Raw genomic sequence first — 14,678 nt, 5'->3', positions numbered from 1 at the left:
ACCTCCTTCTTTAGCCAACGTTTCGGACAACATTACAGTGTCTATCATCAAGGCAGATGTGTAATCGAAGATTGTCGTGAAATGAGTGCTTATGTATGTACATGATGTGATGCCGTATTGCCAACTCCATTACGGTATAATTTTAAATGGTTTTCTGCGTTTAGTTTTGGTGTAGTTTTTATTGTGCAGATGTCGATAAAGTTGATATTTCCGCGTAACACTAGCCGCTTGATTTATGCAAAAATGCATGTTTTATTAAGTATTGTGAAGTTCAGGCCGAAATATTAAAATGTTTTCTAATATTTATCAGAAGAACTTAATTTGGCACATTATACAATAAAAAAATTTGCGAAAAGGAGTTCGTAAGTAGGAGATTTTGCACTTCAAAACATTTTTTATAGGCCTGATATTTTAATTTTTTCCAAGCTTATAAAAAAATATATAAAACAAAAAAAAACGATTTTAGAAACGGCCAAGATGTGTTCTAGTCTCAGTATTTAATAAAAGCATCTATTTTATTTTTAAAGCAGTCAAATTTTCAAAACAAAAGTACATGATTTTGTATTACTTTGCATTGCATCGTTATGAAAAGTGTTCTTTTCAACGTTATTCAGAACAACCCTTGTTGTAAAAGCGTGCCCCTATGATACGAGCTTTCTCTGTGTATGTGAACAGGCCGCCAGTGGGTTGTGTAACCTAACCTAACATTTCGCAAATCGGACCAACTTCACGCGGGTGTCCTGTCTGGTGCGAAGCACCCTCGAAAAAACGTGTTTTTCTATAAAAATCTACACAAATAACACTAATACACGCCTTAGACATGTTTTATAAATGTTTTTACATCGGTTTTACAACAAATCTCGACCAAAAGTTTACAAATTTGGTAGAAAAACGAGAAAATACGACAGATCGATACTCAACTGACATGACGTGTTGAATCACACTTGCAATGTGATTCTTTTGATAAAGAAAATGGTTTAAAAACACACACAAATAATTAAAACTAGTGAAAAATAAACTCAGTTTATATTAAAAAAAAAACCCGGGCACATTGTTAAAAACATTTTTAAAGAATTTACAACAATAATAATAATAAATAAATTACGTAAAAATTAATTAACAACTGAAATAATTCAACGTAAATCAACATTGAATTAAAAATAACTGGTTTTTTTTCAACGTTTGACCGTCGATTTCAATGTTTTAAAACGTGTATTTGAACTGGTTTCTTTGTTATTGAAATACTAGACAGTGTTTTGACGTCGAAGCTTTAGCACTTTAGTTTTGAACTGTAAATATAATAGCAATAGTGTTTTTTACAATAATATTAGCTAGATCGTAATAATTACGATTAATATAATAATCAGCTTTAAATGTTTTGTGATTGCTTGCACAAATATAATAATAATTTCGAATATAATACATAACCAAATGCCTTTGCTTAGTGTCTTATTGTAAAGATTTCGCTTGAGTGTGCTTTTGATATAATATTTGTGGCTTCGACAAGTTTAAAGTGTGTTTTTGTAAGCTGCTTAAGTGTTTTTGCAAGCCTTGAGTGTGTTTTTAAAATCTGCGTCTTCCGCGAATGAGTTTCGTGTTGTAAAAATTAACTGTAATAGTTAAGTGCATTTATAACGGACAGTATTTTTGAAAACTTCAAGTTATAATAATTATTTTTGTTTTCAAATTGAAGGCAATTCGAATGGTTGGTATTAACTACTTGTTATTAAATTTCATTTTTATTTTGGTTTTCATTGTAGTTTGATATTTTTAGAACTGGAATATACAGGATTTTCCAATAAGAGGTGTTATATTGAATAGCCCGCTATTTCGGTAGATGTTACTTTGAAGCTGTTATTTTTTTACATTTGACAAGTAGAAACTACGCCATTAATAAAAAATGAAACGATACACGCTTCAACAACGCATTGAAATTATTAAAATTCACTTGAGTGAATCAAATGCAAATCACTTTGAGTGATGAGGCCCATTTCCACCTCGGTGGCTTTGTCAACAAACAAAATTGTCGCATCTGGGGCTCGGAAAACCCAAGAGTTATTGTTGAAAAGCCTCTCTATCCTCAACGTGTGACTGTTTGGTGCGGTTTATGGTCCGGCGGAGTCATTGGACCTTACTTTTTCGAGAGGATGGAGCAACAGTTACGGTGAATGGATTGCGCTATCGAGAGATGATTAATGATTTTTCATGGCCAGAATTGGATGGTATTGATGTGGACAACGTTTACTTTCAACAAGACGGCGCTACGTGCCACACAAGCGACGAAACCGTTGATTGTATATAAAAATAACACCTCTTATTGGAAAACCCTGTATAATTTTGTATTTCTTTTAATTTTTTTTGAACTTCACGCCTTTGGTTAACTTCCAGTTCCGTCAAGTTGGCCTCTCAGAAGCTGGGCGTACTGTACACTGCCCGCAGGTACTGCAGATACTACACAACTGCTGACTCTGTACAAATCGCAAATGTGCCCCACTGTTGAATTTGACAGCCACCTCTGGTCTGGAGCCCCAAAATACCTGAAATAAAACCCTTTACTCTGTGCAGAAACGGGCGGTCCGTTTGATAGATTCCCCTCTCTCAAAACAAACGTATTGCAATCCTTTGAGCACAGGCGTCAGGTGGGTAATCTGTCCCTGTTCTACCGGTAATATAATGGAAGATGGTTCGAGGAACTAGCGCCATTGATCCTATCAGCACCGGTGTATGGTCGTGAAACAGTCCAAAGACGTGCACTAACATATGTACACGGTTGACATTTGTTATGGTTAACTTAAAAAAACCTTCTCCTTTCTTATCGCCTTCCTCTTTCCAATTCCTTCAGTCTCAGAATTCCACAAATTTGGCTATGCAAGTCCCACTGACTCAATTTGAATTCTTGTCCAGCCGCACAAGAGTCGGCGGAACTTGCCTTACAAAATTAAATAGTTTTTGTCTTACAGTGGATGTCATCAACTCTCGAAGGTACTTTTAATTACGTAGGTATGTGACAAAATACAGAAAAGAATCAATTATCCAAATATGGCTAGTAAATAATCAATGAAAATATATACTTTCCGCTCATTAGTATGTTAAAAAAACCGAAACAATATAATGCAGAGATTTACCAAACACTTTTTGATTCGTTTTCATAACCGGGTAAGTTATTATGGAGTACCCGTTAGAATGGAGAAAAACAAGTAAGGCAAACTTGCCATCATTAAAGGGACGAATAACGTTTCTGAAGTGTTATTATTCTTTGATCGTTGCCTCATTGCTGCTGATCATGACACCACTCCAATTTCCGTGGTGGACAAGTACGCTTTACATCAATTAAGTATCAAGGACATCGGCATTCAGGACATATGTGATATTTGATCAGTCCAACGCATCGGTGATCTTCCTTTGGTTCTCCTGCCAAACACTTTACCGGTTGATGAGTTTCTTCGGATTTGAGTTTGTTGAACAAACTGTCGATTTTCGTTTTCTCTGGGGTTCCTCAGGGGTCAATCTTAGGGCCACTTCTCTTCACTATTTTCATTAATAACGTTGCTGAAGTTATCCATTTTTCCGCTTTCACAGATGATCTAGAATTATTTATTTCTAGTAGAGATATTATTGACTGAGTACATCTTCAAGCTGACACCGATAATATGAATACATAGAAATAAAGTATTTACAAAAAAAATATATAATAATAAAGAAAATGACATCAGGAATTGACACCAACCCTTGTAAATGAGACCCTGCAAGAAGTCCAGTGCTGCAATCACAAGAGAGTTATCGCTCGTGGCTAGTCGCTGATGATATGTTTTCTGATCAGGGCTTCGAACATCTCAGTGGCCTTGCAGTACCGGGACAATCCAAAAAGCATTCTGTACGCGTTGTTGTATTGTACCTCAATTATTTTTAGAGACGTTTTATTGCAGTTAGTCCACGGCTCCACGGTATATAAGCTGGTGCAGTATGTGTTAAAATGTTGCATTTTTATTTCTTGGGCTGCCCTAATGCACAGTGATCTTCTCTGTCGCTCAATATCCGAATCATCATTGAGCTCGACTGTTATGATGTGTTGTTCTAAGTACTTGACCTCGGATTTTTCTGATATTCTCGTGTCTTTTATACTGACAGAATACTAGCAACACAGATTTAGTAGGGTTGCAGACCATGTTCTACTCAGCGGCATATCCTTCGCATGTCTTTAACAGTTTTTTCATGGCTTAGTTGGCGACAGAATGACCATGTAATCTGCATGCGACAACCTACATTTGCCGAGGTGAGTTTATCGCAAATCGTTCATACAGACGTTAAAAAGAATCAGTGATAAGCTTCATTCATGAGTACATATTGCGGTCAAAGACGGCTAATTTGATTTTTTGATAGATCGTTTTATATATTATTTATACATCTATATCTGGCAGTTTTGCGTCGTTCAAAGGCAAATTTAATTCATTCCGTCCACGATGCCCGAAAGCATGGCATATGGCACGCTCAGTCGAATATAAAACCCTACCACCCTGTTTTATATAAGTCAACTATTTTTTTACGTCAGTATCGCGTGACATACCTTTAGATATATAATTTACCAGCTTTACCATCCGGCTTTTCTAGAGTTTTAATTTTCGAAATATTCTTTCTAATTAGACAGTTGATAAATATTTGTCATAGAAAATTAATAATCAATGTAATGGGTATTTTTTGAGATGTTTTTTCGAAATATTACCTCAAGGGCGCTTTCCTAATGTTTCTTAGTTTGGTTAATCGAGGCTTTATACAATAGTCAAAATGTTGTAAATAATATATTTTTATATTAGATACAGATTCGCACGCAAATGACATATAACGTTGAAAACATTGCACATTACATCGACAACCTCCGTGGTTGTGTGGTTAGGATCCGAGGCTTTGATTCCGGAAGTCACAGTTTATGGCGCGCGTAAGTAAATTTTATTTATTTAATTCGTGTTATTTCACAATTTATTCATTTAAATAATATATTCGCGGCACGTTTCAGGGTCGAAGACACTCTCAGTATAGCCCTGGTGAAAGATCGCCATTCTGAATAGAAACGTTGTTTTAAATGGTTTTTCCGTGTTTGGTGGCCAGATCTGAATAACCAGGTATTTCGCCCACCTTTCTCTTCCTATTTCCTTCCCCAATACCCCAATTGGGGATGCTATAGTCTCACTGTTGGGAAACGGTTGGGAGCAGTTCGGACCCTTGTGCGATATTCACATTCAAAAAAACAAAAACTGTCTTCAGAAGCAATAAATCTCCCCTTCCAAATCACCACAGATATAATTACAATGGTGTTTCATCAAAGAAGGGCATTTTTGTTGGTCTCGCAAGACATTGACCTTGGAGGGACTCCCCTCCCAATGGGCCCATCAATCAGCTCGACCCTCCCACCTCATCTGTGTTCTGTGTAGGCTAGCCCCCTTTCGTCCTTCCATCTAGCTACCTCCGGGTGAGATTGTGTTCTTGATAGAACACTCACAGCTTTCTTGGTAACTTCTTGTGATTCTGTGAAATTCAGGGTGTTTTTAACCCCTCAAACTTATCTGTTCGCATTTGGGAACAGCTCACGTAGGTCTCATAAAAATCGTTGTGTCTCCTTTACTATCATTTATTTATTTATTTTGTAAGAAACAAACAGCTTTTATATAATATACAATGATAGATATAAATATACAAGTTAACTGAAGTCAAGCCACAGAAGTTTCTTATGTTAAAGTGCATTAGAAATGAAGTTTTAGCATCATAAAATTAATTTGGTGTTAAAGGAAGGGGGGAGGAAGAGGAAAATAGGAAGAGGATAGGAGATGCTGCCGATACATTCCATACTCTCATATTAATAATCGATCGTACGCAATACTTCATATCGATATTTCTTTAGGTTATTACCAAAAATGTCAATGCTGTAAAATTTTGTATTATATTGTGCACATATACGAGGAAATGGGGAATTTTTTCGAATGTTTGTTCTACACAAGGGTAGATAAAATAAATCAGATTGTCGGGTTGATCTAGACGGAATATGAAGATTTATTAAATTGGTAAGTTCTGGTTAGTCCAGACAATTATTTAGGATTTTAAATAATAGGATTTGATCAAAAATTAGACGTCGTGTTTGGAGGGAGTTAAAATTATGAAATTTAATGGATTCGGTATAATTTGAGAAGTGTAAGTTTAGTTTATAATTTTTGTGTTTAAAATTTTTTTTTTGAATTCTTTCTATTCTTTCGATATGGGCTTGGTATAAAGGAGTCCAGATCGGTGTACAGTGTTCCAGGTGCGGGCGAATATATGAGGTGTAAAGGGAATATAGAGTGTTTAGGTTGTGGAAGGGTTTTGCTATGCGAATTATAAATCCCAGCATTTTATTGGCTTTGTCAATGATTTCATCAGTGTGTTGGATAAAGTTTAATTTAACATCCAGTGTTACCCCAAGGTCCCTGATATATTTTGCTTCATTGATGTGTGTGCCGTTTAGTGTGTATAAATCATGGTGAGAAATACAATCTAAAAGGAGTTAGAAAGAGAAAACACCACGCTTTATGTTCGAATCTAGAAGCTAACCACAGCATATGCACCCCTAGGGATGAGACCAAAGCTTCTGACCGCATATTGAGAAAATTTGATATTTTTAAACGACCAAAAAGTGAAGTGAAAGTAATATTTGTCTAATACAATATGAAAACCTGATAAAATAGATGTTTTATGTTTGCATTCAAAATTTTAAATATTTCAAAAATTAAATAGTAACATTTGTAAGCGTATTGCATGACCTTTCAAAAACATTTTTTAACTTTCAAATACATTCAGAAATATTATATTTTTTTGGATTTTATTGCAAAGCGGAAATTTTACGACCTTCTGACAAAGTATGCCCGAGGCTTGATGGTTTCAGGTTAAACAAAGAAATAGTTGAAGTCAATTTCGTACATAACGGAGGTCTGATAAAAAAATCCAAGTTTTTGACCTTGACAGATCTTTGACAAATATCCAATAAACCGCGATATATTTTTTTTAAGGCGATGCCATACGTAGTATTGCAAAATCATGTGTTTTTGGTTTGAAAATTTGGTCGCCTAGAAATGTTTCAGATGCTTTAGTTAAATACTGCGAGTAGAATACATCTTGGCCTTTGAAATAATCGTGTATTTTTTAGATAAGTCTTTTTATAAGCCCAGAAAAAAATAATGTAAAGGCCTATGAAAACTGCTTTAAAGTTCCAAATCTCCTACTTACGAACCCATTTTTGGTTACGGTTTTATTGTATAATGTGGCAAATTAAGTTATTTATAAAATGATCGAAAAAAAAAATTCATGCCTGAACACCCACAAAATAAAATAAAAGGCACTTTTTGGCCATGTTTTCTTCTTGTATAAATCAAAACAGGCGGATGGTGTTAAGCGGGAATTTAAACCTTATCGCCATCTACGTAAGGGTTGTTATTGATAGCGGCTCAATTTAAAATATTACACGACGTAGTGCATCGCCTTAACTGTAAAAATTAAACATATTTGCCAGCGAAGTCATTCCATAGATAAAGTGATTTTTCTTTACACTTCTGTGTATTATATCAACTGACAGCCAGAGGGAGAAGGCTTCCATTGAGTCAAGCAAGGTTCCAGACTGCATTCTGTAAGCCCGGGGGTGGAGATTCGCATATATTGTGGCGGGTGGAGAGGGGAGATGGCGAAGGGGATGGTTGGGGAGCGGAGCTGTCTCTAATTAGAATTTATAGCCAAAAGGTATCGGGAATAGACTGGAAAAAAATAGTGAGAAAAGATGGTAAATATTCGGAATCGCTGGACAAGGATTATATGAAATATTTTTAAATAAAACCTTCTGATTTACCTTAATTACTATAAAAGGAATCTGACTGCATTTGGGATATTTTTAATTTTAGCATTTTAATTTTTAATTACGTAAATCTAAAATTCACTTTCGTTGTATGGGATGACAGCTGGAATGCTTTCTGTTGATGACATTTTCTCTAGTAGTAGTAGTTTCTAGAATACATACGAGTAGCTAGAATTTGAATCATTTCAGAATGCAAATTCTAGTTAGGTACTGTTTTGGCCAAACTCGAAAAATAAAATATTTTTATGTTACTTAAAAAACTTAAATTATTTATATTTAGGTATTATTATAATTATTGTTTTATTTAACCTAAACTATAGTAACCTAACCTATAATAATCAAACCTAAACTAACCTAACCTAAATCCTAACCTAACCTATATCCTAACCTTACCCAACACACCTAACTTAACCGATAATAATCCAACCTAACCTAACCTATAATAATCCAACCTTACCTAACCTAACCTATATCCTAATAATAATCGAACCTAACCTATAATAATCGAACCTAACCTACAATAATCCAACCTAACCTAACCTAACCTATATCCTAATAATAATCCTACCTAACCTATAATAATCCGACCTAACCTAACCTAACCTATAATAATCCAACCTAACCTATATCCTAATAATAATCCAACCTAACCTATATCCTAATAAGAATCCAACCTAACCTATAATAATCCAACCTAACCTAACCTATATCCTAATAATAATCCAACCTAACCTATAATAATCGAACCTAACCTACAATAATCCAACCTAACCTAACCTAACCTATAATAATCCAACCTAACCTAACCTAACCTATATCCTAATAATAATCCTACCTAACCTATAATAATCGAACCTAACCTATAATAATCCAACCTAACCTATAATATCCAATCTATCCTAACCTAACCTAAATCCTAATAATAAACCAACCTTACCTATAATAATCCAACCTAACCTATAATAACCTCACCTTTTTTATTTTTTCTATTTTATAAAACATACCTAAATATTTTATTTTTCGAGTTTGGCTAAAATAGTACCTACCTAGTATTTGCACATGGTAAAAAATATAGCCACTCGTATCAGGAATATCAACAGAAATCATTCAGCTGTCATCCCATACAACGAAAGTGAATTTTCGATTTACTTAATTAAAAATTAAAATGTTAAAATTAAAAATATCCCAAATGCAGTCAGATTCCTTTTATAGTAATTAAGGTAAATCAGAAGGTTTTATTTAAAAATATTTCATTTAATCCTTGTCCAGCGATTCCGAATAATTACCGAAAAGATATTTTGCAATACCCTTTACATAGAGTGTCTCGCGTAACTCTGGTTAAATTAACTCAAATTTGCTTTGAATTTGAGTGTCATTTTAAGAAGCTAAATTGGAATTGATTATTTGAAGAATACATACAAACGATAAATTACTATGTACCTTATGTAATATTTTAACAGAAAATTATTTTAATTATTGTGATTTCCAGAATGTGAACTGATTTTCCAAGAATCTGGAATATCCCGTGATTTTTTACGGGTTAGCGCAGTATCTAATAATTAGGAACCTGAAAAATTCACGTCATTTTTGTTATATTGGCGCAGTTTTGGGGTGACTTTTTTTATTTTTCAAAAAAATTATGGATGTTAATTTTTTGGTATTTTGCAGAAAAAATTAACTACAGTGCCTACACGATGTTTTTGACGTCAAGTTACATAACAAAATATTATAAGCAATAATTGGTTGCCTGAAATATCCATTCAAATTAAAAATATCTCCAGAGTAAAAATAAATGCCGCCGACGGGAATTTTTACTCGGGACTATTATTTTACTATTTTCAATTTGTAAGGATATTTCAGGCAACCAATTATTGCTTATAATAATTTGTTATCCTTTGTGCTATGCATAAAAAAACCTTGTCTTATATATATATATATATTAGTTTATCATTAAAAAATAAATCAAGTTAGATGCTAGTTTTAAGTCACTAGTTAAAAGTCTTGGTTGTAAATCACTAAACATTAATCTTAGTTATAAGTCACTAGCTATAAGTAATAAGTTACAAGTCTTAGTGGTGGGAATAGATTGAATGCATAAATTAAATTGTTTCAGGTGATTTTATCACGAAAACGGTGCTATACAAATAATGCAATCATTATTATTATTATTATTCCATGGCATCAATGTTTCCATGTTATGGCTATTCAAGTATGGACATAAAACGCCCTGGACATCAGTACCTTTTTGTTTGAATGGCATTGAAGCCAAATCTAGGGTAAGGGGAAATTACCTGGTAGCCATCTTGTATGACTAACTTTTGAACAGATTTTTATGCAAAGTGGTGTATAATGAACTATTATTATTTTATTTTTGTGTTGATTGCAGTCATAACGCCTTACGAATTTTGGGGTATTTAAATTCATCTCGAATAGTTCCGTCAAGGGTTTATTAGGTCCATAGACATATGAATATTAGTAGACCTGCCCTAAGTGATTAAAAGCGTATTATCCCCACTCCCCATACCGGTTCCATTGGAGCCGGCTGGGCTCGCGTATGGCCTCAAAAAACGTGACGTCAAAAATGAAATTTGAAAACGTGACGTCATCATTCTTGTGTGAACTATGGTCGAGGCATCATCGGTTCATTTTACGAAATAACACGGCAAAATGTTGACTTGTGATATGAAAACTTGTAAAAATAGATGTGAAAAAGAGAATAAACCCAATTGTCGTATTACATTCCATAAGTAAGCATTATTTTACTCTATTTTAAGCTTATTCACACCGTATTATATGGATCAGTTTTAGAAACATATACTATCACATCACAATGTAGCGATTCTCAAGTGTGCTCATCGTTGTTTACTGGGGTAAGTAAATTATGAAACATTTGTAAAAGTGTCTTAACTAAATACTCTGAAACTAACTACGACTCTGCAAACAGAAGAAATTTACTTTGCCGAATTTGGACTTCGCAAATTAGTTCATAACGTGGCGAGTAATTTGCGCTCACATGTAAAAATGTCTATTCATTCAAAAGCAGATTTTACTTTTAAGAAGTAAATGGTGATATTATAATGCGAGATGCCTATTTACTGTCAGATTGATTTATTGACGAATCACAGTCAGCTTTACCCCCTTCGTTCTTCAACAGTTGATTTTACCCCTCGCCATTATCTTCTCGTCTATTAATTCCTATGTCTGTGCTCAAACCTATAGACAAAGAAATATTTAAAATGTATGTTTGTGGAATGTTACGTTCTTATTTTAAAACTAGATGATGTGTACCCGGGGTTGCTGGGGATTATCCTTAGGAGATAGACATATTCCATTGCCCACTTTTCTGTAGGCCTTTTTAAGATATACAATTCCGTAGTACATTATTTTGATGTATCTCATAAGGTTTAGCCAGCGTTAACAATGTAGTGTCCGAAAAAATATTTTTAGGATTTGATTATAAAACATCGACTTTTCTCTAATTTCTGTAAATATAATATGATGATTTACAAGACGCCTTCATAAATCTTGAAAGTTCTGCCAAAAATATGGGTCTTGTAGTAAACCAGCAGAAGACCAAATACATGGCCGTAGGATGTACCCAACAAACCCCATCTCTCGTATGTGGAAGCCAAAATTTTGAAACGGTACCAAGATTCACATACCTGGGCTCCCTGATAACAAACAATAACAACACTACAGAGGAGATCCAGAAGCGCATCGTGAATGCAAACCGCTGCTATTTCCGCCTACAAAAACAGATAAAATCCAGACTGCTTTCCAGAACCACCAAGGTATTAGTGTACAAAACACTAATTAGACCAATGCTTACGTACGCAGCCGAGACGTGGGTTCTAACTAAGAAGAATGAGCGAGCACTGGACGTTTTTGAAAGGAAAATTTTGAGGCGCATCTTCGGACCGGTACTAGAAAATGGATTTTGGCGCAGACGTTTTAACAATGAGCTCTATACTCTGTTTAAGGAGCTAAACGTCACAAAGTTCATGTCACTGGGAAGACTTCGGTGGCTAGGTCATGTGGAGAGAATGACCGAGCATCAAGAACCAAAGTCCCTGCTGAGCTCAAGACCGATAGGGAGAAGGAGCCTGGGAAGGCCAAGGTTAAGATGGAGCGACAACGTCCTCAAAGATTTGTCTGCCTTGGAGCTTCGAAACTGGAGAGAGCTGGCGCGGGACCGAGATGAGTGGAGGAAGACTCTTGAGGAGGCCAAGACCCACCAGGGGTTGTAGAGCCAAAAGTGATGATGATGATGATGAATATGCATGTATTATATATGAAAACCTACCGGAAGGAATTCTCTGAATGATGGTGAAACACCTATCAAATTACGTTCAGTATTTTTAGTAGAATTAAGCGCACAAACAGATGCCGATAGCGACTTTATTTTGTACTATAAAAGGGACAAATTTCACATAAAAATTCACAAACGTGAAGTTGTAAGTCTACTAATAATATATGATTTGTAGCAATCGATTCTCCATGTTTATTAATTGATTTTTACAGTTCCTTTTTTTAAGGGCTGAGACGGTTTACACATAGTTCCCGTGAACACTTAGGCCATAGGCCCACTGTGCTATCCCCATTTTACCTCAATCCTTTAACAACAACCCAGTCCCTTTAATAAAGTTCATCAGGGTTGTCATTGGGTATGTGTAGTAGGGTGTATCGATTTTTAACTTTTTTTTTGTTTTCAAATTCCAAGTTGAAATAAAGTTGCTACTAGGTACCACAACTTACCACAATTTTTTTTTGATTTTTAAAAAAATGTTTAGGTCTCCCGCACAAGGCCTAAAGTTTTAATTTTTTTCAAAAAATATCAATTTTTTTTTTAATTTAAAAAAATAAATTCATAACTTTTTTGTTTATTCCAAGTTAAAAAACAGTAATATTAGGGCATAAAAATAAGTACAAAACGGTTTTTTTAAATAAAATATGGTATTTTGGTCTCCCGCACAAGCCCTAAAGTTTGTTAATTTTGATGAAATTTTGTAATTTTGTGTACATATATGAACCATGTTTTTTTTAAGTTTAAGCCACCGGAATTAATTGTACTTTTCTTACAGAAGGCATAAAATGAGACAATATATATATATACATAATTCTTATATACATACAGTAAAAATATATACCACATATATACTATATATATATATAATATGTTTTATACCTGAAAAAAGATAGTTGGACGGTGTAAATTGTATGAGAAAGGTGTTGAAAGAAACTAATGTTATTTGCTATTACTGTTGTTTATTACAAAAGTATAAAAGGTTATAACATGTCATAAAATGTAGTATAAAAACTAAGTACAAAATGTTGCTGATTACTTTCCATACGACATGAGTGGCAGTTTTCTTGTTCTACTGCAAATTTACTGACTTGTTTAAGTATTCGTCCTTTCATCTTGGCTTCAAAACCTTAAATCAAAATTATGTATAGTTTTTACATAGGCCTAGTGAAAATTTTATAAATGTTATTACAGTTCCCAAATGAAATTTCAATTTAATATAGAAGACAGTATGATAAAGACGTTATTTAGAAACATTATAACTACAAAATAGTCGAAAAAACTTACTTAAATTCTAATCCTTTGCAGAGGTTTTGTACTGGCTCTTGGTCTCGAACGTTGGTAGCTCTTTAAGGTCTTCCAGTCTGGCACGGATAAAACCATCTCTTTCGATCAGCCCACATACTCGCTTTAAAGCTTCTGTGACTTTCTTGACAATTCGTTCCACCGCTTGAGTGTGAGAAGGAATTCTAAATTCAACCCTTCCACTTTTGCCAGTTTCCGCAATTGACTCCAACTCTTCTAGGCTCATATCAGTAACAAGAAGGGGTTCGGTTACTGAAGTGGATCGCCAGTCAATCATATCTATATAGTCTTCGGCATCAAAATTGATCTGAGGGGGTTTAAATACCCTTACCCCTTTCCTTTCGGTTGCGCGAGCTTTCTGGATTCCCTTATAAGCCAAGGCTCTGATATGTTTTCGTTCATCGAACAGCATAGCTATCAAAACATGCTCTGGGTGAGCCATGAAAGCATTTCTCTGTAACGTTGCATGGGCGACTTTTCTTAGCTCATCTTCCAAGTAATTGCGGAAAAGAATCCTTTTTAAAAAATGAATGGAAGCTTGCGGGATTTGGGGATTGCACTTAATTGAGAACCATGATGGTATGTAGACCTTCATTATGAACTCTGCAAGCTTTCTTAGCTGAGGGGTCGGATCATCGGTGGCTACATACAAACGAAGGACTCGATTTGCCAGAGTAAGCCACCTGGTGTGCGAGATGTTGCCGGGGTTTCGTTTGGCCAACTCTTCAGCAATAGAATTGTCTTCCATATTAAATTGAAATTTCATTTGGGAACTGTAATAACATTTATAAAATTTTCACTAGGCCTATGTAAATACTATACATAACTTTGATTTAAGGTTTTGAAGCCAAGATGAAAGGACGAATACTTAAACAAGTCAGTAAATTTGCAGTAGAACAAGAAAACTGCCACTCATGTCGTATGGAAAGTAATCAGCAACATTTTGTACTTAGTTTTTATACTACATTTTATGACATGTTATAACCTTTATACTTTTGTAATAAACAACAGTAATAGCAAATAACATTAGTTTCTTTCAACACCTTTCTCATACAATTTACACCGTCCAACTATCTTTTTTCAGGTATAAAACATATTATATATATATATAGTATATATGTGGTATATATTTTTACTGTATGTATATAAGAATTATGTATATATATATATATTGTCTCATTTTATGCCTTCTGTAAGAAAAGT

General features: G+C 34.4%; 1 protein-coding gene across 7 annotated transcripts in view; it reads left to right on the top strand.

Annotated features, from left to right (window-relative positions):
• Positions 1–14,678, top strand: part of sick (sickie) — a 478,256-nt gene that overhangs the window by 324,992 nt on the left and 138,586 nt on the right. Inside the window, exon 1 of one of the 7 annotated variants that reach the window (XM_089643467.1) lies at positions 1,351–1,705. The exons of the other annotated variants lie outside the window; for them this stretch is intronic. The gene's annotated coding sequence lies outside the window, so the exon portion shown is untranslated. Of the gene's footprint in view, positions 1–1,350; positions 1,706–14,678 lie in introns of those variants that run through there. 7 annotated transcript variants of the gene reach the window in all.

The sequence above is a fragment of the Hesperophylax consimilis genome, chromosome 19, assembly GCF_061612785.1.
Source record: "Hesperophylax consimilis isolate HC1 chromosome 19, BYU_Hcon_1.0, whole genome shotgun sequence".
In the NCBI taxonomy this organism is placed as follows: domain Eukaryota; kingdom Metazoa; phylum Arthropoda; class Insecta; order Trichoptera; family Limnephilidae; genus Hesperophylax; species Hesperophylax consimilis.
This window is presented reverse-complemented; position numbering and strand designations above follow the sequence as displayed.